Below are 24,191 nucleotides of genomic sequence, written 5' to 3' on the forward strand. Positions count from 1 at the left end.
TAATGAAATCTTCCAAAACATCTATGGTATCACGTGTATGTGACACACACAATAAAACAATTTATTTCATTATAATGTCATTCACTTTTCCCAGCAGCTCATGGTAGCCCCTTGCCTTTGGCTGTCATTGAAGCGTTCTCCCAGCCCGGTCAGCAGTGGAAACACTTGTTTAAATAACTGTGCAAACAATCATCTTCAGGTCTGTGTATTTTTCTCCAAAGTTACACATTCAGTGCACAACACCAGCGACTCCTATTTATCAAGAGTACAGATCAGAGTACAGATCAGTCCTACCATGAACTTTGGAGGACATTGGGAAACATTTGGAACTGCATTTCTACATACAGATAGTAGTCGGTGTTTGTTAACCACCCAAAAAAATAATTCAGATCCTTGTCCCCTAAAAGCAGATTAAGCAGCACAGTGCTTGTGTGGTGTAATCTGCCCCCCTCTAAACTGTAAAAAAAAAACCCTGGCTGATCCTGCCACTTCCCCTATCCCCCTCTATGCGCTGACCACGAAAATCAGGGCCGATGAGCCCTGACCCCCGTGGTCAGAGTATGTCCCTTCATCATCTGCAGCCCTGCTCTCAGCTCCCCTCTCTCCTCCTCCTTCCTGCCTGTCAGCTCCATGTCTGTGTCTCTGTCTCCGCCCCCATTATTATTATTAAAAAAATGAGGTTGTAAATCCATTTCTAGTGCCATCTTCAGGCCAGTCACGTGACTCGGGCCGCTTTACATCTACAAGACAGGGCTTCTGCGGGAGGGGCTCATGACCTCCCGGCTGACGTCAGAGGGAGATCTCAGCCCCTCCTGCTGTATCCATGTATCGGAGCTGTACAGCGGCCACAAGTCACGTGACTGGCCTAAAGATCACCCCAAAGAGGTATTTACAATACTCGGTTTTATAAAAAACCTATACAGTGTGGTATGCATGCCTATAAGAGGGTCTGGCGGTGAGATATAATTTAGAGCTAACAAACACTTTAAGAGTTTTAATTTCCATTAAATGGGACAAAGTTTAGGCAATAAATCAAAATCTCCCCATTTTGTCAAAATGCACTGGAGTCAATGCAGAAGGTTAAATTAAAGCAGTTGTAAAGACTCAAGGTTGCATGAAGGTAAAAACCCTTCTAGGTGCACCAGCCCTCCTAATACTTACCTGAGCTCGATCCAGCGATGTACACGAGAGTCTCGGCTCTCCTTGGACTCTCACTCCTCATTGGCAGAGGCAACAGCTGCTGTCAATCACAGCCAGTGAGCCAATGCCAATGAGCAGAGAGAGAGAGGGGGTGGGACCGAGCCACGGCTGTGGGTGTGAATGCACACGCAGAGACACGGCTTGGGAGCGATCCTGTTTGGGTGCCCCCAGAGCAAGCTGCTGACAACCCAATTTTACTGTCCGACACCCCATAGAGGAGAGTGGCGCTCTGACAGGTTGGTCTTGTCATGGAAAAATAGGTAGTATGCAGTAGGGGTCGACCAATTTATCGGTCGGCCGATATACTGTATTAGCCGATATTTCGCTTTTTTTTTTTTTAATCGGCATCGGCCGATTATTGCATGAAAACAGGCCGATTGTGAGGGATCAGAAGCTGGGGTGTGCTGGGTGTAAATCCTCCCCCCCGGCCGCCCACCATCTATTCTAAACGGCTATCACGGCCGCTGTTTGCTGATTTTTTTTCCCCCCAAGTCTGCAGCTGCGGCCGCCGATTGGCTGTTACTGGCCGCACTGCATTGCATTCTGGGGTTTGTAGTGTGGAGGCAGAGGCGGGGCGCGCAGCACGTCAGGGGGCAAATGGAGCTCTCCTTGGCCAGGCGAGGGGACGGAACAGAGCCAAGCGCTCTGCTTGTGGGCACTGACATTATTAATGACATTCTTGAGCTGTACTGTAGGCACTGAGCTGCTGTACTGTGGGCACTGAGCTGCTGTACTGTGGGCACTGAGCTGCTATACTGTGGGCACTGAGCTGCTATACTGTGGGCACTGAGCTGCTATACTGTGGGCACTGAGCTGCTATACTGTGGACACTGAGCTGCTATACTGTGGGCACTAAGGGGGCTATACGGTAGGCACTAAGGGGGCTATACGGTGGGCACTGAGCTTCTATACTGTGGGCACTCAGGAGCTCTGTACTGGTGGGCACTCAGGAGCTCTGTACTGGTGGGCACTCAGGAGCTCTGTACTGGTGGGCACTCAGGAGCTCTGTACTGGTGGGCACTCAGGAGCTCTGTACTGGTGGGCACTCAGGAGCTCTGTACTGGTGGGCATTAGTGAGATGCACTGGTGGGCACTGATAGGCTCCACTGGTGGGCACTGAGGAGCTCTGTACTGGTGGGCACTGATAGGCTCCACTGGTGGGCACTGATAAGGTGGCACTGTGGGCTGCACTGGTGGGCTCTAATGGACACTGATAGACTGCACTGATGTTGCACTGGTGGGCACTAATAGATACTGATAGGCTGCACCGGTGGGCACTGATGTGGCACTGACAGGCTGCACTGATGGACACTAATAGGCTGCACACCACCTCTCCACCCTAAGGCTGCATTCACACCTAGGCTATTTGTCGCCTGAAGCGCGACGCTACAATACGCTGGAGGGGAAAAATAACATTATTGTCTATGGAGATGGTTCACATCTCCACGCCGAACGCCTGAAGCTGAAACAAGTCCCGGACCCTTTTTAGTCGCGCGTATCGGGCGGCTTCGGCGTTTTCCATAGCCGACAATGACCTATACAAAACCGCAGTTAAAAACGACACGTTTTGTCATGGCAAATCGCGGTACAAAACGCTGCAATTTATCGCGGCAAATCTTGGTAAAAAACGCAGCAAATCGCCTACGCAAAGGTGTGAATGCAGCCTAAACAATAACCTCCGCCCCACCTCTCCACCCTAGATTTGCTGAGATGAAAGGGGAAAAAAATATCGGCCACATATATTGGCCATCGGCTGCCCCGATTTCTAAATATCGGCATCGGCCAGAGAAAAACCCATATCGGTCGACCTCTAGTATGCAGAGCACACAGCCATTTCTCCTGTGCAAATAAGCACACATTTCGTCTTAATGTTATAATGCATCTCAAGCTCAGTCACTCACTCAACATTTGTTTAATTTCCCATTCATTCAAGTAAAGAGACATCATCACCAGACTGTTATGTTACATGCAAGTGAATGAGAGCCATCTTAATGCACACTACTGAAGTCGCTCCGACTTCAGAATGGGTTCCTGTACTACTTCAAGGCGACTTGTACCCATTGATTTCAATGGAAGTCGCCTCCAAGTCGGATCCCCTGTCTTAACTTAAAGGGATTGTAAATTAATATCTTAATAGCTTCCTTTACCTTAATGCAGTGCTGTTTTCATGTCCTCATTGTTCGTTTTTGATCTCAAGTTGCTGTAATTCTTCTCTGATCTCCACACTTCCTGGTTGTCTGTTTCCTGATAACCACAGTACTGGGAGCTTTCTCTCTGTGGTCACTAATCAAGGAGGTGTGATTACCGTGTGTCTAAAATCCCTCAGTACCAATCAGTTTCGTTTTACAAACCATCACTGCCCTGTATTGGCTCTGTGGCTCTGCACATCACAGAAGCAGGAAACAGCATGCAAAAATGAAACTAAAACTGCAGGTACATTATATGATTGATTTTTATCTATTTTTTATCTATTTTTAATAATTTTTAAAAGGAATCAGTTAACTATTATGTCTCTATACCCTGTAAACAGTAATTTCAGCAAAAAAACCTCTTTTAAGCAACTTTCCAGGAAGAGAAACTAGTTTTCTCAGGCAAACCCCTCCCTCCCACAGAGCTGATTGTTGTTTGATTGGCCACAGCCAAAGTCGCCTGTCCTGGAGGCAACTTGAAGTCGCCACAAGACGCGCTAAAGTCGCCTCGCAAAGCCGCACACAAAGTCATGTTGCCCCATGTGAACCGGCTCTAAAGCTCTACAAACAGGGGCAGATCCACATACATCTGCGTGGGCGCAGCGTATGTGAGATACGCTACGCCGCTGTAACTTACTTTGCTATTCTTTGAATCCTGAAAGAATTTGCGCCGTAAGTTACAACGGCCAAGTGTATCTCTCGCGGCGTAAGGGCGCGGAATTCAAATTGGGCGGGTAGGGGGCGTGTTTCATTTAAATAAAGCGCGTCCCCGTGCCAATTGAACTGCGCATGCCCCGTCCTTCAAAACTCCCAGGGTGCATTGCTCCAAATGATGTCGCAAGGACGTCATTGTTTTCGACGTGAACGTAAATGGCGTCCAGCCCCATTCACAGACAACTTACGCAAACAACGTAAAATTTTCAAAATTATACGCGGGAACGACGGCCATACTTAACATTGAGTACGCCACCATATAGCAGCTTTAACTATACGCCGGAAAAAGACGAACGGAAACGACGTAAAAAATGCGACGGCCGCTCGTACGCTCGTGGATCGTCGGAAATAGCTATTTTGCATACTCTACGCGGATTACGACGGGAACGCCACCAAGCGGACGCTGAAAAATTGCATCTAAGATCCGAAGGCGTACGAAGACGTACGCCTGTCGGATCTAACCCAGATGCCGTCATATCTTGTTTTGAGGATTCAAAACAAAGATACGACGCGGGAATTTTGAAATTACGCCGGCGTATCAATAGATACGCCGGCGTACTTTCTTTGTGGATCTGCCCCACAATGCTCAGACGACTCTCTGATGCCCCCCCCCCGCATGGATGTCACATTGAGAATAACTTGTGTCTGGCACAGGGATTACACAACACCTGAGCATCCCCGTGCGGGCAAAAAAGGCCATGTACAGGTTACGGGTATACTGTAAATTGCCACGTGTGACCAAGGCCTAAAAAAAATTATAATTCTATTGTATTTATTTTGAAAAAATTCTGCTTAATATTATTATTATACAGGATTTATATAGTGCCAACAGCTTGCTTAATCATTATTCATTCTTTACTAGTGTTGAGCGGAATACGCCATATTCGATTTCGCGATATATAACGAATATATAGCCGAATATTCGAGAAATATTCGCTAAAATCGAATATTCGTGATATTTTATCGAAATGAAATGTTTGCGAAATTTCGCTATTGCGAATGCGAAAATAATTGTGAAATTTCGACAACTGCGGTAGGAGCACTCTGATTGGCTCATTCTGAAATCGATTATATTCGTGATATTTTATCGAAATTTCGCAAAATGCGAATGCGAAATTGATTGCGGAATTTCGACAACTGCTGTAGGAGCACTCTGATTGGCTCATTCTGAAATCGAATATTCCTGATATTTTATCGAAATTTCGCAAAATGCGAATGCGAAATTGATTGCGGAATTTCGACAACTGCTGTAGGAGCACTCTGATTGGCTCATTCAGAAATCGAATATTCCTGATATTTTATCGAAATTTCGCAAATGCGAATGCGAAAATAATAGCGAAATTTTAACAACTGTGGTAGGAGAACTCTGATGCAAAAGAAGGGCGGAGAAAATAATCGCGCAATATTCCTATTGCCGAATATTCGCATTGCGAATATTCTGCAATATAAAATGATCGCTTCAGCTACTCGGCCCAGTGTCTCTAATCATACCAGCAATGCTTTTAGACGTCGATGGAGATCACTAGGATGTGATCTGTTTTAAAAATAAAATTGAAAAAATGCGAATATTCGGAATAGCGAATATTGGCCGCGAAATTCGATATATTCGCGAATACTCGAATATGCCATATTCGTAACGAATATTCGCAATACGAATATTCGTAAGCAACACTATTCTTTACCACGAATGACGTCTATTTTTAGTTCCTTCCAGACTGTCACACCTATAAATTACAGAAATATGCTCCATTGATGTCTGTGTGGGTTGTTTTTTTTGGCGTCTAACACTACAATAGGGTTGTCTGAGTTACTATATTAGAATAAATGAAATACATGGAAGAGATGAGAGAATATTGGATGAGTCACAAGGTTTACCAACACCCTGACAGATAATATCTTATTGCAATAGGGTTTTCTACAGCGAATTAATAATTAACAGCATCCGTCAAATAAAAATGTGGAATATAAAAAAGAGTCAATAGTCCACTTATTATACAGGATATATAATGTATAGCGCCAACAGTTTACACAATAGTGTTACAAAATAAAGACAGTACAGTCCCAAAACAATTCAAGAGGCTTAGGAACTAAAACACGTTTTTACTAAAAACTGCTACACAGACTAATTAGTAATTTAATGCTACTAAAAAGCAGGGAATAAAATCCAGCACATCCCTTAGTAAAAGGAGCACACACTGTACATGCAAAAACACTGGCTAGGCACACATTTAACCCCTTGAGCGCCCTAGATGTTGAACCCCTTTCCCAGCCAGTGTCATTAGTACAGTGACAGTGCATATTTTTTAGCACTGATCACTGTAATAGGGTCACTGGTTCCCACAAAGTGTCAGAATGTCCGCTGCATAATTACAAGCCCACTATAAGTCGTTGATCGCCGCCATTACTAGTACAAAAAAATAAGTGAACAAATAAAAATTCTAGCATATATACCATTGTTTGTAGAGTCTAGGGGGCAGATCCACAAAAGAATTACGTTGGCGTTTCTATTGATACGCCGCGTAATTTTAAAGTTCCCGCGTCGTATTTTTGTTTTGTATCTACAAAACAAGATACGACTGCATCTCGGATCGATCCGACAGGCGTACGTCTTAGTACGTCGTCGGATCTTAGGTGCATTTTTTCTGCCGGCCGCTAGGTGGCGTTTCCGTCGAATTCCGTGTTGAGTATGCAAATTAGCTAGTTACGGCGATCCACGAACGTACGTCCGGCCGGCGCATTTTTTTACGTCGTTTGCGTTCAGCTTTTTCCGGCATATAGTTAAAGCTGCTATTATGAGGCGTACTCAATGTTAAGTATGGCCGTCGTTCCCGCGTCGAATGTTGAATTTTTTACGTTGTTTGCGTAAGTCGTTTGCGAATAGGACTTTGCGTAAAATGACGTCACCGTTGTAAGCATTGGCTGGTTCCTGTTTAATTTCGAGCATGCGCACTGGAATACCCCCACGGACGACGCATGCGCCGTTCAAAAAAAACATTGTTTACGTCGGGTCACGACATATTTACATAAAACACGCCCCCATTACATCCATTTGAATTCCACGCCCTTACGCCGCCAAAGATACACTACGCCGCCGTAACTTTCGGCGCAAATTCTTTGAGGATTCGAAAAAAAAAAATAAGTTACGGCGGCGTAGTGTATCTTAGATACGCTGCGCCCGGCGGAAAGATGCGCGGAGGTACGTGAATCTGCCTCTAGAACTTTTGCATAAACAATATACACTTATTGGGAGGTTTTTTTTAAACAAAAATATGTAGCAGACTACATATTGACCTAAATTTATGAATGCATGTGCTTCTACTGTGTAGACTCATAAATTTACAGCACTGCAGGTAATACAGTGTGCCGTGAAGCGGCCTTACAGCTTACACATGTTTTTGCAAATGTGTCCAAAGTAAACCTCTGTTTTTAGACGGGGCGTGGCCTGGAGCAGCATGTGAGCGGACGTCTTTCCTAGCAGCTCCGAGATCCCTCTGAACAATCCTGCGCCATCCTGTGATCCTGCCCTTCTAAACCGGCTATAAACTTTGCTATTCCCTTGGGGAAGCCCCTGGGATATTTCTGGGAGGAATCTGGTGGATGGGAAGGCGAAAGAAACAGCCCGCGGTCAGGATGAATGTCACCACGCGTTCCGGCCATGATGGCCGCCGCAGCGTCGCGCCACTCTCCTCCTTGGCTTCCACGCCGGAGCTCTTTGCTGAGGACCCTGAGACATCTCCCCCACCTTCTCCTGGGACCTCCACTACACCAGCGCTGCCTGCCCCTGGGTCGCCCAGCGAGGACGGTCTGGAGGAAGGCCCGGAACCGGAGCCCACGCTGCTGGCGGTCCTCAAACTAATGAAGGTAAACCATTCTGATACTATGGGGAAGATGGAGGAGCTTAAGCTGGACATTACTATAATGCGCCAGGACATGCACAAAATGCGGGACCGGGTCACCGAGACGGAACGCCGCATCAGTGATCTGGAGGACACTGTAGGCCCAATCCATCCTACTGTGAAGGCCCAGGGCACAAAAATTCGATCACTGGAAGATAAAATGGACGATTTGGAGAACCGCTTACGCAGGAATAACCTGCGCCTGGTGGGCCTTCCTGAACGGGTCGAGGGATCTGACCCGGTGGCTTTCCTGGAGAGCTGGTTCGTCCAGGAGTTTGGGGGGGACTGCCTATCCCCCTGCTTTGTCCTGGAGCGGGCCCATAGGGTGCCTGGCAGGCCGCTGCCTGCTGGAGGCCCCCCTCGCACTATGATAATGCGTCTCCTTAACTACAGGGACCGGGACTCTATCCTGCGTGCTGCCCGAATTAAGGGGAGCCTGAAGATTAACAACGCCTCTGTGTCCCTCTTCCCTGACTACTCCCCTGCTGTCCGCGCCTCGAGAGCTAAGTACCAGCATGTCAAGCAGAAACTGAGGGAGAAGACCATCCAGTATTCTATGCTGTTTCCTGCGACGCTGAGGGTGGTGCATCAGGGCCAGGTGCATTTTTTCCAAACCCCTGCTAATGCTTTGTCCTGGTTTGAATCCCTGCACCAGCCTGGCCGTGGATCTGACAGGGCGTCCGATGCTTGATTCTTCTATTTTGTTCAATTTTGTTTTCCATTTATTCCTGCATCAAGGTTCTTTTTCATTTGAAGTGCTTCTGGGGCAGGAGGTTCTAGCTAATTGCTGTGGCAAGAGGACATAGGTCTCTATAGGAAGAATGTGCTGCTATAATTTTGCCAATAACTATTTTTTCTTCTTCACTTCATTTCCATTAGTTTAATGGACGTTGACTGTTCCACTTTTGCCTGCTGGCTTGCTAGCGGTGGGCCATGTACCTAGCAAATACATGTAGTTCAGGGTCAAAGCCAGCCCCTCGTTTTTGGGGTCTGGCAGGGGTTAAAGGTACTGGGCTGTTGCCTAGACTGTGTATGTTTTGGGGTCTGATTGTTTGGTTGTCTGCGGTGATGAGTGTGGTGTGCCTGTGTGTGAGTCTGTGTGTGTATGTTTGTGGCCCTCTCTCTGCCCCCACGTATGCCCAGTCTGAGATGCTGCTAAATGACTTGCTCTGTGTTTCAGTATGTTTAAAGCTTTAACATGTCTGTGGTAAAGTGTATCTCCTGGAATGTCAGGGGGTTAAACTCCAAATTTAAGAGAGCTTTATTATTTAACTTCCTCAAAGTACACAATCCCCATTTATTATGTCTGCAGGAAACGCATCTTTTGGGGTCAAAGGTGATGGCACTAAAGAAGTGTTGGGTTATGTATGGTTACCATTCCACCTATTCTAGCTATGCAAGGGGGGTGTCCGTGTTGGTGTGGAAAGGTCTCCCTTTTTCTTGTGAGCGGGTGGTGTTGGACCCTAAGGGTCGGTACGTGTTTCTCCAATGCACGGTGCACGCCACGCCACTGTTGTTGGTGGTGGTATATGCCCCCCCCCCCTGTCACGGCGGACATTTTCACGGATTTAAGTGTGCAATTTGCCACTTTCCCTGTGGTGGCCGCCCTTATAGTGGGGGACTTCAACTCGGTGCTCGACCCTGCTTTGGACCGATTGAAGCCCATCCAGTATGAATCTAGGTTGTTTAGTCAGTGGTGTACCTCCTTTGGCTATGTAGATCTCTGGAGGATTAGCCATTCTGGGACTCGGGACTATACATGCCAGTCAAGGACGTACCGTACTCTTTCCAGGTTGGACTATGCTTTGGGGACTCCAGATTTGGTTCCCTTTATACAGTCGGTTTCCCACATACCTCAGACACTATCTGATCATTCTGCCCTGGCGGTGGACATGGTGGTAGGACACAGGCCCTCCTTTCGGGTGTGGCGGCTCAGTCCTTTCTGGGTCTCCACTCCTGAATTTCAGGAGCCGGTCCGGCAGGCTATGTCCCACTATTGGGGGGACAATGCTGGCTCGGCCTCATTTGGCCCCACTTGGGATGCCTTTAAGGCGTCAGTGAGGGGCTCGTATATTTCTAATATAGCTCGGCACAGGAGATCCTCCCGGGCTGCCCTTTTGGCCTTGGAATCCTCCCTGGAGAACGCCAGGGCCCGATACTCTGCGCTCCCCACCTTGGACTCTCACGGGGCCCTGGTGGGGGCGCACAGGGCCTTGGACCTTCACAGGGTGGATGCAACGCGGAAACAGCAGTTGTCTCTGTCAGCCAGGTTGCTTGAACATAGTGGAAAGAATGGTAAGATGTTGGCATTTCTGTCACGCACGGAGTATGTGGATCGGACGATACCCCACATTCGGCTGCTGGACGGCTCTGTCACGTCGGACCCCTTAGCCATAAATCATGCTTTTAGAACCTTTTATGAGAACCTATACACTGCCCCACCCCCCCCCCGGACGAGGTGGAGACAATGGGATTCCTTGAATCCCTTCAGTTTCCAGTCCTGGAAGAATCGCATACTACACTACTAGACAAACCCCTTACGGTAGAAGAGGTCACTGAGGCTGTTTATTCACTTCCTCCCAATAAGGCCCCTGGGTTGGATGGCTTGCCCGCCGAGTGGTACAAAAACTATGCGGAAGAGCTGGCACAGAGGTTACACTCCTTGTTTGGGCGGGCTCTGCAGGAGGGTGAGCTTCCCTCTTCCATGAGGGAGGCCCTTATTGTGGTGATCCCTAAGCCCGACAGGGATAAGTTGTTGTGCGGGTCGTACCGCCCCATATCTCTATTAAATAGTGACGTAAAAGTGCTCGCCAAAATTCTGGCCCTAAGACTACAGAAGGTTATTCTGCACCTCATTCATAGGGACCAGGCGGGGTTCATGCCCGGAAGGAGTACGTACGACAACATCCGGCGACTATACTTGCACATTCATGGGGCGGAGGCCTTCAAACGGGGGGGCCTGGTGCTGTCTCTGGACGTGTTAAAAGCCTTTGACACAGTCAATTGGTCATTTTTATGGGAGGTCATGCATCGCATGGGCTTCAGCACTCAATTTATAAAGTGGGTCCGCTTGCTTTATACCAGCCCTAGGGCCAGGGTTAGCACTAATAAAGATGTTTCTGATGTTTTTGCTTTGCAGAGGGGTACCAGGCAGGGCTGCCCGCTCTCGCCGCTCCTGTTCGCGTTGGCCATTGAGCCCCTGGCTCTGGCGGTGCGACAGACGGCGGAGGTGGGTGGCATCTGTTTTGGTTCTCTTTCTGAAAAGATTTCTTTATATGCAGATGACGCCCTAATTTACCTGGATGGCACTGAGCGGTCCTTTGTCTCTCTGATGGGAGTGGTGGAGGAGTTCGGGAGGGTCTCTGGGTTGAGGGTGGGCTGGGAAAAGTCAGTGGCATTCCCTATAGGTCCTGCACTTGATTATTCATACCTCTCTAGGTCTAAATTGTCCATTCATCCTACTTTCAAATATTTGGGGATATATATTAATGCAGACCTGTCTTCTTTTGAAGCTCTCAATATTGCCCCTATTGTGACACATATGGAGACCAGGCTTAAAACCTGGGCTTCTCTACCGCTAAATCTCATAGGCCGTGTAAATATTTTTAAGATGATCTACCTACCCAAATTTTTATACGTATTCCGGGCATCCCCAATTTTTTTGTTAAAACAGCTTTTTAAGAAACTTAATTTGATTCTGTTTGGCTTTCTTTGGCAGGGGTCGAGCCCACGTATTGCTAGGGCCTCTCTCCAGGCTGCGAAGTTGGATGGGGGTCTAGCATGTCCTAACTTGAGACAGTACTTTATAGCGTCTCAGCTTACGTATGTCTATGATTGGTTTTTGGAGGCCTCCCCGTCCTGTTCCACCGCTCTACTGACCGCTCAGATGGGCTCCAGGGACATGTTGGTTGATGACCTACTCAGGTCAAAGGCCGGTAAATGCTCTCGTAACTCCCCGATAGAGGTTAGTTGGTCGGCTTGGCACGAGGGTAACGGGGTGCTTACAAATTTGGACGGGGTGTCCCCCAGGGCCCCCCTGTGGCAAAATGCTAATTTCCCTGAGCTCCTGGGTCATCCGGACTCGGGGTGGTGGACACGGATGGGTGTCACGCGTGTATCTCACATTTTTGTTCATGGCCAGTTTATTTCTTTTGAGGAACTAAGGGCACGTACTGTTGTACTACAGCAGAGCTGTCTGTTCAGATATATGTCTCTCCGCCACGCGGTGCGGACTCAATTTGGGGGTCTGACCCAGGAGCTCACGGAATCGCCTCTAGAGGCGCTCATGTCATACTCAGATATCGAGAAACTGGTTACAACGTTTTACACTCGCCTCCAGGCGGCGGGGGTTAAACCCTTTCAGATCGCTAGACGGAAGTGGGAGGTGGACATTCCGGGGCTGTCTGAGGAGGGGTGGGAGGAGGCCTCGGAGGTGTGCTTCCTTGATCTTGTGGGGTTGAGTGATCAGTATGTACAATTCAAATTTATCCATCAGCTTCACTATACTCCTGCCAGATTGGCCCGCATGGGTCTGATGTCTAGTGCTTCCTGTCCCAGGTGTGACTCCACTGAGGCTGATTACTTACACATGTTTTGGTCATGCCCTGCTGTTGTACCGTACTGGAGGGACTTGTTCTCTTTTTTTAAGGACAATCTACATGTATCGGTTTCTCTTACTCCGGAGACTGGATTGCTGGGGGTGCTTAATGACTCTGTACCTACAACTCATGCTCGAATTCTGATACGAATTGTATTGTTCTATGCCAGGAAGTTGATATTGTTGCATTGGAAGAGCACTTCTGCACCGGATATCCAAATGCTATACCGTATGGTTAATAAAGTTTTACCCGTGTTTAAGTGTGTATATAAGGGCAGGGCTTGTCACAAAAAGTTCAGCAAGATCTGGCAACCCTGGCTGGATATAGCGGACTCCTTCTGGAAGGACACCCCGCTATCCCAGCCATAAATGGCTGCGGGTGGGGGGGGGCATGGATGGCTCTGGTGGTCGCAGGGGGGTGAGAGAGGGGCAGTGTGTGGTTTGGATGTGGGGGGAGGGGGGGGGGGTGGGTAGGGTTGTCTGTATGGGGTGAGGTTGTGAGTGGGTGTGTGTGGCTGTGTGTGATTGGTGGGGTACGCTCGGTTGGGGTTCTAACCGTTATTTCCACTGTTTGTTGTTTTCTTATGACCGAGGGGCAAATTTGGCCCTATTAGGGTGCCCCGTAGAGTATTGTCCCTCCGTTGAGGGGATGGGGTGTTTAATCTCAGGGAGGGGTAAAGGTTTATTGTGTAGGACTGTTTGACCTGTGTGTCATTCTATGGCGATACTGTAACAACAATTGTGCATTACTATTTGTTGAATGTGCCTGCAGAAAATCAATAAAACATTTTCAAAAAAAAAAAAAAAACTCTGTTTTTAACACTGGTTGGTGAGTTGAGCTGGGAATTTCTCTACTTTTGTCTTGCGTGCGTTGCCCTCCTTGCTGTAAAGGCCAGTTATAGGTGGGGGCAGAGGCCATTTTGTTTGTTACTGATGTAATATTGGCGAGGGGACACATTGGACACCTTTGCTGCCTTTGTGCTACGTGAGATTTTGTGTTTACAAGTTAAAAACTTGTTTTTTTTTCTAAAAAATTACTTAGAAAAAAATATATAATGTTTCAGGGTTCTAACACCCTACAAAATAAAATGGCGGTCGTTTCAATACTTTTTGTCACACCGTATTTGCGCAGTGGTCTTACAAGCACACTTTTTTTGGGGGAAAAAAAAGAATGAATTAAAAAATAAGACAACAGTAAAGTCAGCCCAATTTTTTTATATTGTGAAAGATGATGTTAGGGTCCTTTCACACGGAGCGGACCGTTTTTGTGTCCGCTCCGTGTGTCCGCAAAATATTCTACAGATAGCATGTTTTGAGTTACAGAGGAGGTCTAGGGCTAAAATTATTGCTCTCGCTCTACCAATCGCGGCGATACCTCACATGTTGTTTGAATACCATTTCCATATGCAGGTGCTGCTCACGTATGCGTTCGCTTCTGCACGTGAGCTCGGCGGGACGGGGCGTGTTTAAAACATTTTTTTTTTTTACCTTTTACACTGTTCTTTTTTTTTTTAAGTGTCACTTTTTTTCCTATGTAAACATCCCTTGCAAAAAAAAGCATGACAGGACCTCTTAAATATGAGATCTGGGGTCAAAAAGACCTCAGATCTCATATTTACACTAAAATGCAAAAAAAATAAATGTCTCTTTAAGAGCTATGGGCGGAAGTGACGTTTTGACGTCGCTTCTGCCCTGCAATGATATGGAGATGGGTGGGGGCTCATCCCCTCACTCGTCTCCATGTGGGGGCTCTTCCCCTCACTCGTCTCCATGTGGGACGACTACCCGGACTTTTAATGGATCAAAAACGTTAATAAAAGGCTGGTGAGTGTTGTTTTCGAGTGTTTATTAGCGTTTATCAGCGTTTTTACAGCTGAAAACGTCTCTCAGAACCCACTAGGGTGCTGCTAGTGGCTGAATAAAGGGCTAAAAGCACCCGCAAAGCGCCGCTGCCATTGATCTCGATTGGCAGGGGCGCTTTAGGAGCGGTGTATACACAGTCATATGACAATGTTGTACTGCACTGGCGACAGTATGTAAAACAAAATCGTGGAAAAAAAAATTGGATAAAAAAAGAAAAAACTACAACAACAAAAACTCGCTATGCCTCTTACTAAATACCTCAGACTGTCTACTTTCCAAAAAAGGGGAATTTGGGGGGAATTTGTACTGTCCTGCTATTTTAAGGGCCTCAAGAAATTAGATAGGTCGTCAGTACATAAGGATTGATCAATTTTCAAATATATACTGTAGGAAGAGCGTTGCCCTGCAAGGGTCTAGAAACCGATTTTGACCCGGAGTTCTCAACCAGGTGGGTTGAGGGGCTCCAGGGGGTTTGCTTAATGCAGAGGAAACTGACTTTTCAGTTTCCTCATTGTTTTCTAAAGTGTGTTTTGGAACCTGGAGATTTCAAAGTGATCCGAGTGGGAGGAAATCGTCCAGGTATTCAGAACAGGCGGCATACTAATTGTTCAGGTGTGTGCTGGGCTTTTAGTAATGGGCTGACCATAGTTCTGGGCTCCACCATGGAAGACAGAAGGTCTGGCCCAGGAGTAAGAAGGGCTCCACGTGGGAGCAAGTGCAGCAAGAGGCTGCTAGCTGTGTGCACCAAGTTCGTCAGTGAACAGTCTGTAGGAGAGAGACAAGGACCTGGAGTGTAAGGCCAGAGCGGCAGTGCTGCAAGTATGTAATGCTGTTTATGTTGATGGAAAAGAAATGCGGAATACCCCTGCGAGGGAAAACTCATTGGAGGTTTTATCATTTCGTTTTTTTCAAAATGTTTGGTCTTTTTTAATTTATATAGCAAAAACTAAAAAACCCAGTGGTGATCCAATACCACCAAAGCTCCGCATGTGAAAAAAAAAAAAAATTATATAAATTTTATTTGGGTAGTGTTGCATGGACCGAGCAATTGGCAGTTACTGTAGCGGAGTGCCAAATAGCAAAAAATGGGCGGCATGGCCGGATGTGAAGCAGGACAGACATGCAGTAGCTGAGCTCCACTTCTACCTTATCCTTTTGGGCATCCTGACAACGTGGATTGTGTTTCCTTCCGCATAAATTGGTGGCTAAGCAGTCCCCTTATAGATCAACATAATCCTTGATCCTTTGGATGGCTCATGGAAAGCGAAAAACCGGCAAACACGCACCACCGTAGGCACGCACCTGTCCTTCGGCGGCCATCTTGCCCACGCACTCTGCCTCCTCCTACCCCTCCAGTGTAGCGGCGGGCACTCAGACAGCATTTGCAGACATGGGAGATGCGGAGCCCTCCTCGGCGGACCAGCTGGCTACTATAACCTCACTGAAAGAGACCATGACATCCAAAATCAACACTGTGACCACGGAGGTCAGTCTCATCAGACATGACATGGATATATTCTGTTTCCAGTTGCCTTAGTGGAATCTCGCATCTCTCAGGTGGAGGACATGGTTCACACCGACTCCAGGGAGTTTAAGATCCTGCAAAAAACAGGTACAATCTCTACATGAAAAGACTGTAGATATGGAGAACAGGCTCTGTCGCAATAATCTGCGGGTGGTGGGGCCCCCTGAAAGGGCTAAGAGCGCCAAACCTGCGGAATTCGCTAAAGGGTTCCTTGCCACGCTGCTGGGCCACTTAGATCTCCCATCTACGTTCGTTGTAGAGCAGACCCACAGGGTCCCCACTATGCCACCTATACCCGGAGCCCCACCTAGACCCTTTTTGATAAAGCTCCTGAACTACTGAGACAGGGACAGGTGCTGTCGCAAATGAGCCAACCTTTGAAAACACCAAAATCTCTCTGTATCCTGATTATTCCCCTGAAGTGCAGCAGCGATGACGCTCCTTCACTAAGATCTGCAAACGTCTCTGAGAAAACAAGCTAAAATACAGCCTCCTATACCCCAGCAAACAGAATTGTTGATGGCAGCTCCACGCGCTACTTTGACACTCTTACAGCGGAAGGCTCCTGGCTTGATTCTCGCTGACCCTCTCTCTGGCTTCCTCAGTGGATTACAATTTTGCCTGTAGTAGCTATTCTTGGAGAACATAATCCTGATGCGACCCGCATGTTTAGGAAGCGGTCTAACTTGTCTACACGGCACAATGTTACCTTGATCCTCTTTTCTTTACCCAGCCCCCCCCCTTATTGTTGGATTTGACCCAGGTACTGTTGGAGTCCCCCGGGATTGTGTTTCACTGGCACAATCCCGGCATTCACAGTGACATTGAATTCTGCACTTTTTTTGGTAAGTTTTGGGAGTAAACCCTGCATCTGGGTTTTTTCTCTGGTTATTATTTTGTTCATGGTTATGATGTTTTGTTCTAAAGCTGCACGGGTATGGAGTTCTTTTTTTACCAGAGAGTGGACACTTTCTGTTGCTACAATGATGTATATGCTTTTTTTATTGCTGCTCATGTCTGTTCTTTCGGGCTTAAATTCCTTCATATGCAATGTGTTGCGCTATTTGAATAAAAACAAAAGTCCAATGTGATATAAATGATCCAAAATTCATCAGCAATGGGTGATAAAATTCATAGTAGATGGTATCCAGTGATATTCTCCACCAACGTTTAGTCAAGGTGTGCCCTTACCCGCATGGTGGACCCTCTAATTATGGCTAGATGCCTATGGCCTGGAAGAAGTCCTATTGTGACGAAACTGGTCAGCCAAGGAGACACCAACCTATTCCACCACTGTGTGAGATTTTTAGCTAGTTCTGCTGCAGCATTTTTATCCTATTCACTTCAGAGTTCCTCTGTAGATGTGCCAATAAATACAGTGCCTTGCGAAAGTATTCGGCCCCCTTGAACTTTGGGACCTTTTGCCACATTTCAGGCTTTAAACATAAAGATATAAAACTGTAATTTTTTTTTTGAAGAATCAACAACAAGTGGGACACAGTCATGAAGTGGAACAAAATTTATTGGATATTTCAAACTTTTTTAACAAATAAAAAACTGAAAAATTGGGCGTGCAAAATTATTCAGCCCCTTTACTTTCAGTGCAGCAAACTCTCTCCAGAAGTTCAGTGAGGATCTCTGAATGATCCAATGTTGACCTAAATGACTAATGATGATAAATAGAATCCACCTGTGTGTAATCAAGTCTCCGTATAAATGCACCTGCACTGTGATAGTCTCAGAGGTCCGTTTAAAGTGCAGAGAGCATCATGAAGAACAAGGAACACACCAGGCAGGTCCGAGATACTGTTCTGGAGAAGTTTAAAGCCGAATTTGGATACAAAAATATTTCCCAAGCTTTAAACATCCAAAGGAGCACTGTGCAAGCAATAATATTGAAATGGGAGTATCAGACCACTGCAAATCTACGAAGACCTGGCCGTCCCTCTAAACTTTCAGCTCATACAAGGAGAAGACTGATCAGAGATGCAGCCAAGAGGACCATGATCACTCTGGATGAACTGCAGAGATCTACAGCTGAGGTGGGAGACTCTGTCCATAGGACAACAATCAGTCGTATACTGCACAAATCTGGCCTTTATGGAAGAGTGGCAAGAAGAAAGCCATTTCTTAAAAGGTGTTGTTTAAAGTTTGCCACAAGCCACCTGGGAGACACACCAAACATGTGGAAGAAGGTGCTCTGGTCAGATGAAACCAAAATCGAACTTTTTGGCAACAATGCAAAACGTTATGTTTGGCGTAAAAGCAACACAGCTCATCACCCTGAACACACCATCCCCACTGTCAAACATGGTGGTGGCAGCATCATGGTTTGGGCCTGCTTTTCTTCAGCAGGGACAGGGAAGATGGTTAAAATTGATGGGAAGATGGATGGAGCCAAATACAGGACCATTCTGGAAGAAAACCTGATGGAGTCTGCAAAAGACATGAGACTGGGACGGAGATTTGTCTTCCAACAAGACAATGATCCAAAACATAAAGCAAAATCTACAATGGAATGGTTCACAAATAAACATATCCAGGTGTTAGAATGGCCAAGTCAAAGTCCAGACCTGAAACCAATCGAGAATCTGTGGAAAGAACTGAAAACTGCTGTTCACAAACGCTCTCCATCCAACCTCACTGAGCTCGAGCGGTTTTGCAAGGAGGAATGGGCAAAAATTTCAGTCTCTCGATGTGAAAAACTGATAGAGACATACCCCAAGCGACTTACAGCTGTAATCGCAGCAAAAGTATTAACTTAAGGGGGCTGAATAATTTTGCACGCCCAATTTTTCAGTTTTTTATTTGTTAAAAAAGTTTGAAATATCCAATAAATTTCGTTCCATTTCATGATTGTGTCCCACTTGTTGATTCTTCAAAAAAAATTACAGTTTTATATCTTTATGTTTGAAGCCTAAAATGTGGCAAAAGGTCGCAAAGTTCAAGGGGGCCGAATACTTTCGCAAGGCACTGGGGGCCAAATCCTCAAAAGGGATACGCAGGCGGAACTGCTGTTCAGCCTGCGTATCCCTGTGCCTATCTTTGGAACTGATCCTCAGAAGCAGTTTTCCAAAGATAGGCAGAAGATCCGACATCTGTAAGAGACTTACACTGTCGGATCTTAGGATGCAGTACCGCATCCGCCGCTGGGGGCATTTCGTGTCGAAATGCCGCTTTGCGTATGCAAATGAGGACTTACGGAGATCCACAAAGCTTTTCAGCTTTGTGTTTTCTGCGTAAGTTTACGTTTGCATACGTAAAATTAGTTCTGCTTTTACAAAGTGTAAACTAGTAACACCTTGTAAAAACAGACCTTTTTTTCGATCGCCGCGATTTTTTTTAAATTTTGGATTTTTTTTCCCGGCACGTAACTTTTTTTTTACCCGACGCAACTTTATTGTCCCGTCGCAATCCACAAAGCCCGACGTAACGTAGTTTTGCGCGCTGCCCGTCGGGAAAATTACGTCACGAGCATGCGCAGTACGGCCGGCGCGGGAGCGCGCCTCATTTAAATTGTCATCGCCCCCTGCAGAAGAGGACCGCCTTGCGCCGGAGACATTTAAGTTACACGGCCTGAAATTTCTAGGTAAGTGCTTTGTGGATCGGGCACTTAGGTAGAAATTTTAAGTCAGTGTAACTTAAATGGGAAAAGTTAAGTTAGGCAGGATTTCTGAGGATTTGGCCCTGTATCTTTAAGGTTTTACACTATAGGAGGCCCTTTGTTTTTATTTTTGGGTACTGCCGGGTTTCCATGACAGTTTATTCCTAGTGTGGGAGAAACGTCTGGAGAGACGTGGACTGCCTGCACCAAACATCCTTCGGACGTCTTACCAGAAGACATATCGTGAGCGCGTTTGACCTTCCATAGGTCCTCCAGAGGGTCCTCCATGGGGGTAAGGGCACACCTTGACTAAATCTTGGTGACGTCGCTTGGTCGAAGCTATCACTGGATACCAACTATTATGAATTTTATCACCCATTGCTGATCGATTTTGGATCATTTATATCACATTGGACTTTTGTTTATATTCAAATAGCGCAACTTTTTCTTTTGTCTATTGATATGCAATGTACTGTTGGCTGGGGTGGTGGCTCTGTTCTGGATTTGCTCGTCCCAACCATTCCATATTGACTAACACCACCAAAGATTCTCTGACTATCCTGTCATGGAATGTGAGGGGGCTCTACTCCAAATACAAGCAATGGCTGCTGTTCCAATATCTGAAACTACACAATCCACATATAGTACTGTTACAAGAGACTAATTTAATGGGAAGTAGAATAAGAGATATATATCTCACAATATTGTATCATAAGCGAATACATCCGAAAATACAAAACAACATTAAAACCAAATGAACTTCAGTATTGTGTATTAAAGCGGCAGTTTACCCAAAAAGTTAATTTTTAACCTTAGATTGAGGCTCATTTTGTCAAGGGGAATCGGGTAGTTTTTTTAAAATCGAAGCAGTACTTACCGTTTTAGAGAGCGATCTTCTTCGCCGCTTCCGGGTATGGGCTGCGGGACTGGGCGTTCCTACTTGATTGACAGGCTTCCGACGGTCGCATCTATCGCGTCACGATTTTCCGAAAATAGCCGAACGTCGGTGCGCAGGCCCCGTATAGAGCCGCACCGACGTTCGGCTTCTTTCGGCTACTCGTGACGCGATAGATGCGACCGTCGGAAGCCTGTCGGAAGACTGTCAATCAAGTAGGAATGCCCAGTCCCGAAGACCATACCCGGAAGTGGCGGAGAAGATGCATCTCTAAAACGGTAAGTACTGCTTCGATTTTAAAAAAACTACCCGATTCCCCTTGACAAAATGAGCATCAATCTAAGGTTAAAAAAAAAATTTCGGGTGAACTCTCGCTTTAAAGCGGGGGTTCACCCTATACAAAAAAAAAAATTTTTTTTTTCTTCTAGCATAAAATTCGGCATAGTAGCGCGAGCTACAGTATGCCTGTCTTAATTTTTTTATCCCCGTACTCACAGTGTAATCGTACATAGAAGATTCCGACTGCCCACGGGGAATGGGCGTTCCAATCCAGACGGAAGGTGATTGACGGCCGGCTCTGGCGCGTCACGCTTCTCCGGAAATAGCCGAAATAGGCTTGGCTCTTCACGGCGCCTGCGCATAGTCTGTGCGCAGGCGCCGTGAAGAGCCGAGACCTACTCCGGCTGTCTTCGGGGAGCGTGACGTGCCAGAGCCGGCCGTCAATCACCCTCCCTCTTGAAAGGAACGCCCATTCCCCGCGGGCAGTCGGAATCTTCTATGTACGATTACACCGTGAGTACGGGGATAAAAAAAATTAAGACAGGCATACTGTAGCTCGCGCTACTATGCCGAATTTTATGCTGAAAAGTTGTTCTGCAGGGTGAAACACTGCTTTAAGTACCAAAGAAATAACTACTTTAAACCTATAATAAGGTATCATGTATGGTATATATCCATCAGTATAAGCATGTTTAAAAGTTTAAAATAGGGAATTGAGGCATTTAACCACTTGCCGACCAGCCGACATTATTATACTGCGGCGGGTCGGCTCGTTCCTGCAAATCGGTGTAGCTGTACGTTGGCTCTTTTAAGAGCTATAGCAGGCACGTGGGTGTCCGCAATGTCCGCCGGCCACGCGCGAACGCTCCACAGAGAGTCAGAATGGGGATCTGTCAATGTAAACAAACAGATCCCTGTTCTGACAGGGGAGTAGAGTCTGATCGTCTGTTCCTAGTGATCAGGAACAGCTATCTCTCTCCTCCTCCAGTCAGTCCACTACCCCCACAGTTAGGAACACCTCCCAGGGAACACATTTAACCCCTTGATAACCACTAACGTTAACCCCTTCCCTGCCAGTGTCATTTATACAATAATCAGTAATTATTTTATAGCACTGATTGCTGTATAAATGTTACTGGTCCCAAAAAAAGTGTCAAAAGTGGCCGATCTGTCCGCCGCAATTTCTCAGTCCCGGTAAAAATTGACGATCACCGCCATTACTAGAAAAAAAATAATACTAAAAATGCCATAAATCTATCCCCTATTTTGTAGACGATATAACTTTTGCGCAAACCAATCAATATATGCTTATTGCGATTTTTTTTTTTTACCAAAAATATATAGAAGAATACATATTGGCCTAAACTGATGAAGAAATTCGTTTTTTTGGTATTTTTCTTTTGAATATTTATTATAGCAAAAAAATTAAAAATTGTTATAAAATATTTTCAAAATTGTCAGTCTATTTTTGTTTATAGCGCAAAAAATAAAAACCGCAGAAGTAATCAAATACCACCAAAAGAAAGCTCTATTTGTGAGGGGGAGGGGGGGGGAGACGTTAATTTTGTTTGGGGTACAGCGTCGCACGAAATAAGGCAGTGCCGTATTTTAAAAAATGGCCTGATCATTAAGGGGGGAAAATTTTCCGGTCCTGAAACCGGGAGTTCACCCAAATTTTTTTTTTAACATTAGATTGATGCTCATTTTGTCTAGGGGAATCGGGTAGTTTTTTTTTAAATCAAAGCTGTACTTACCGTTTTATAGATAGATCTTCTCCGCCGCTTCCAGGTATTGTCTGCGGGACTGGGCGTTCCTATTTGATTGACAGGCTTTCGATAGGCTTCCGACGGTCGCATACATCGCGTCACGAGTAGCCGAAAGAAGCCGAAACGTCGGTGCGGCTCTATACGGCGCCTGCGCACCGACGTTCGGCTACTTTCGGAAAATCGTGACGCGATGTATGCGACCGTCGGAAGCCTGTCAATCAAATAGGAACGCCCAGTCCCGCAGCCCATACCGGGAAGCGGCGGAGAAGATCGCTCTCTAAAACGGTAAGTACTGCTTTGATTTTAAAAAAAAACAACCCGATTCCCCTTGACAAAATGAGCATCAATCTAATGTTAAAAAAAAATTTCGGGTGAACTCCCGCTTTCAGGACTGGAAAATTTTCCCCCCTTAATGATCAGGCCATTTTTTTAAAATACGGCACTGCCTTATTTCGTGCGATGCTGTACCCAAACAAAATTAACGTACTGCCCGATTCCCCTTCACAAAATGAGCCTCAATCTAATGTTAAACATTAAGTTTTCGGGTGAACCTCCACTTTAAGGGGTTAAATAATACAAAATAAATTAAAACTGTAATTTTTTTTTTCTAGCGCATTTGCTCACAAGTGCGTACGCCTCAGGAGAGATTGTGCAAAGCGGCCAAATCAATTCAAATGACTTCCCTCTGATCGTTCCTACATTAGGAGAACTGAATCAACACTGACTGCACACTTTACATGAATTCGGAGATCTGATTGGTGGCAAATATGTACATTATAGGAATATAATGTGCCCCCCACTTACATCTCTGTGTGATGGGGAAATGTGAATCTGGTGGTGTTAGAGTAAAAAATATATATATAAAAATAAATAAAACACACACATATACATATATATATATACACACACACACACATATATATACACACATACATATACACACACTATATATATATATATATATATATATACAGGGCTTTTTTTCAGGGGGAACTTGGGGGAACTCAGTTCCACCACCTTTGGCTCAGACCCTTTGGTGCCTGCTCACCACAATCACTTGTAAACACAGAAGTCAGGTTCCTGTGTTTACAAGTGACAGCTCTGCACTCTGTGTGTAACCCCCTGAACTTTGTACTCTGTATGTAATGCAATTCTGGTATTTAATGCCCCTTTAAGACCCTTCTACTGTTTGTAAAATCTGAACAGGGTCATGGTTGAGTTCCTGCACCTATTTTCTGAGAAAAAAAGCTCTGTATATATATACACACATTAATAGAACTATAAATAAATAAAGATGAATGGGAACATAACCATGACCCCCTTTACAACAATCTATAAGACTTCACAGAGCACGTTGTCACTACCCAGGTAGAGATCATCATAGCATTCACAGACTTTTTGGCTAAGAATTATAAAATGTGTAGAATATATAGGAGGAGGAGGATTACCTAGCAGCAGCTCCTGTGCGCTCCAGGCAGCGTGTGTGTGTGATCAGATCATATATTATGTGTGCATTGTGCTGGGTGAACCCTGGACTCAAACTCTGACATCATTATCATCATCAATAGAGAGCAGAGGCAGTGTGACCTGTATGACCAGAACTCAGGAGTTGATATCAGCCCTGTGTACTCAGGATGAGCCCAGAGGGCGGGGCGGGGCGGAG

The 24,191-nt window shown here is 45.9% G+C and overlaps 1 protein-coding gene across 1 annotated transcript in view; it reads right to left on the reverse strand.

Moving 5' to 3' along the window:
- Positions 1-24,151, reverse strand: part of ATP7B (ATPase copper transporting beta) — a 156,305-nt gene extending 132,154 nt beyond the window's left edge. Inside the window, exon 1 of the mRNA XM_040340335.1 lies at positions 23,977-24,151. The gene's annotated coding sequence lies outside the window, so the exon portion shown is untranslated. The remainder of the gene's footprint in view (positions 1-23,976) is intronic.
- Positions 24,152-24,191: the final 40 nt, after the last annotated feature.

Source organism: Rana temporaria, chromosome 2, assembly GCF_905171775.1.
Source record: "Rana temporaria chromosome 2, aRanTem1.1, whole genome shotgun sequence".
NCBI classification, from domain to species: Eukaryota; Metazoa; Chordata; class Amphibia; order Anura; family Ranidae; genus Rana; species Rana temporaria.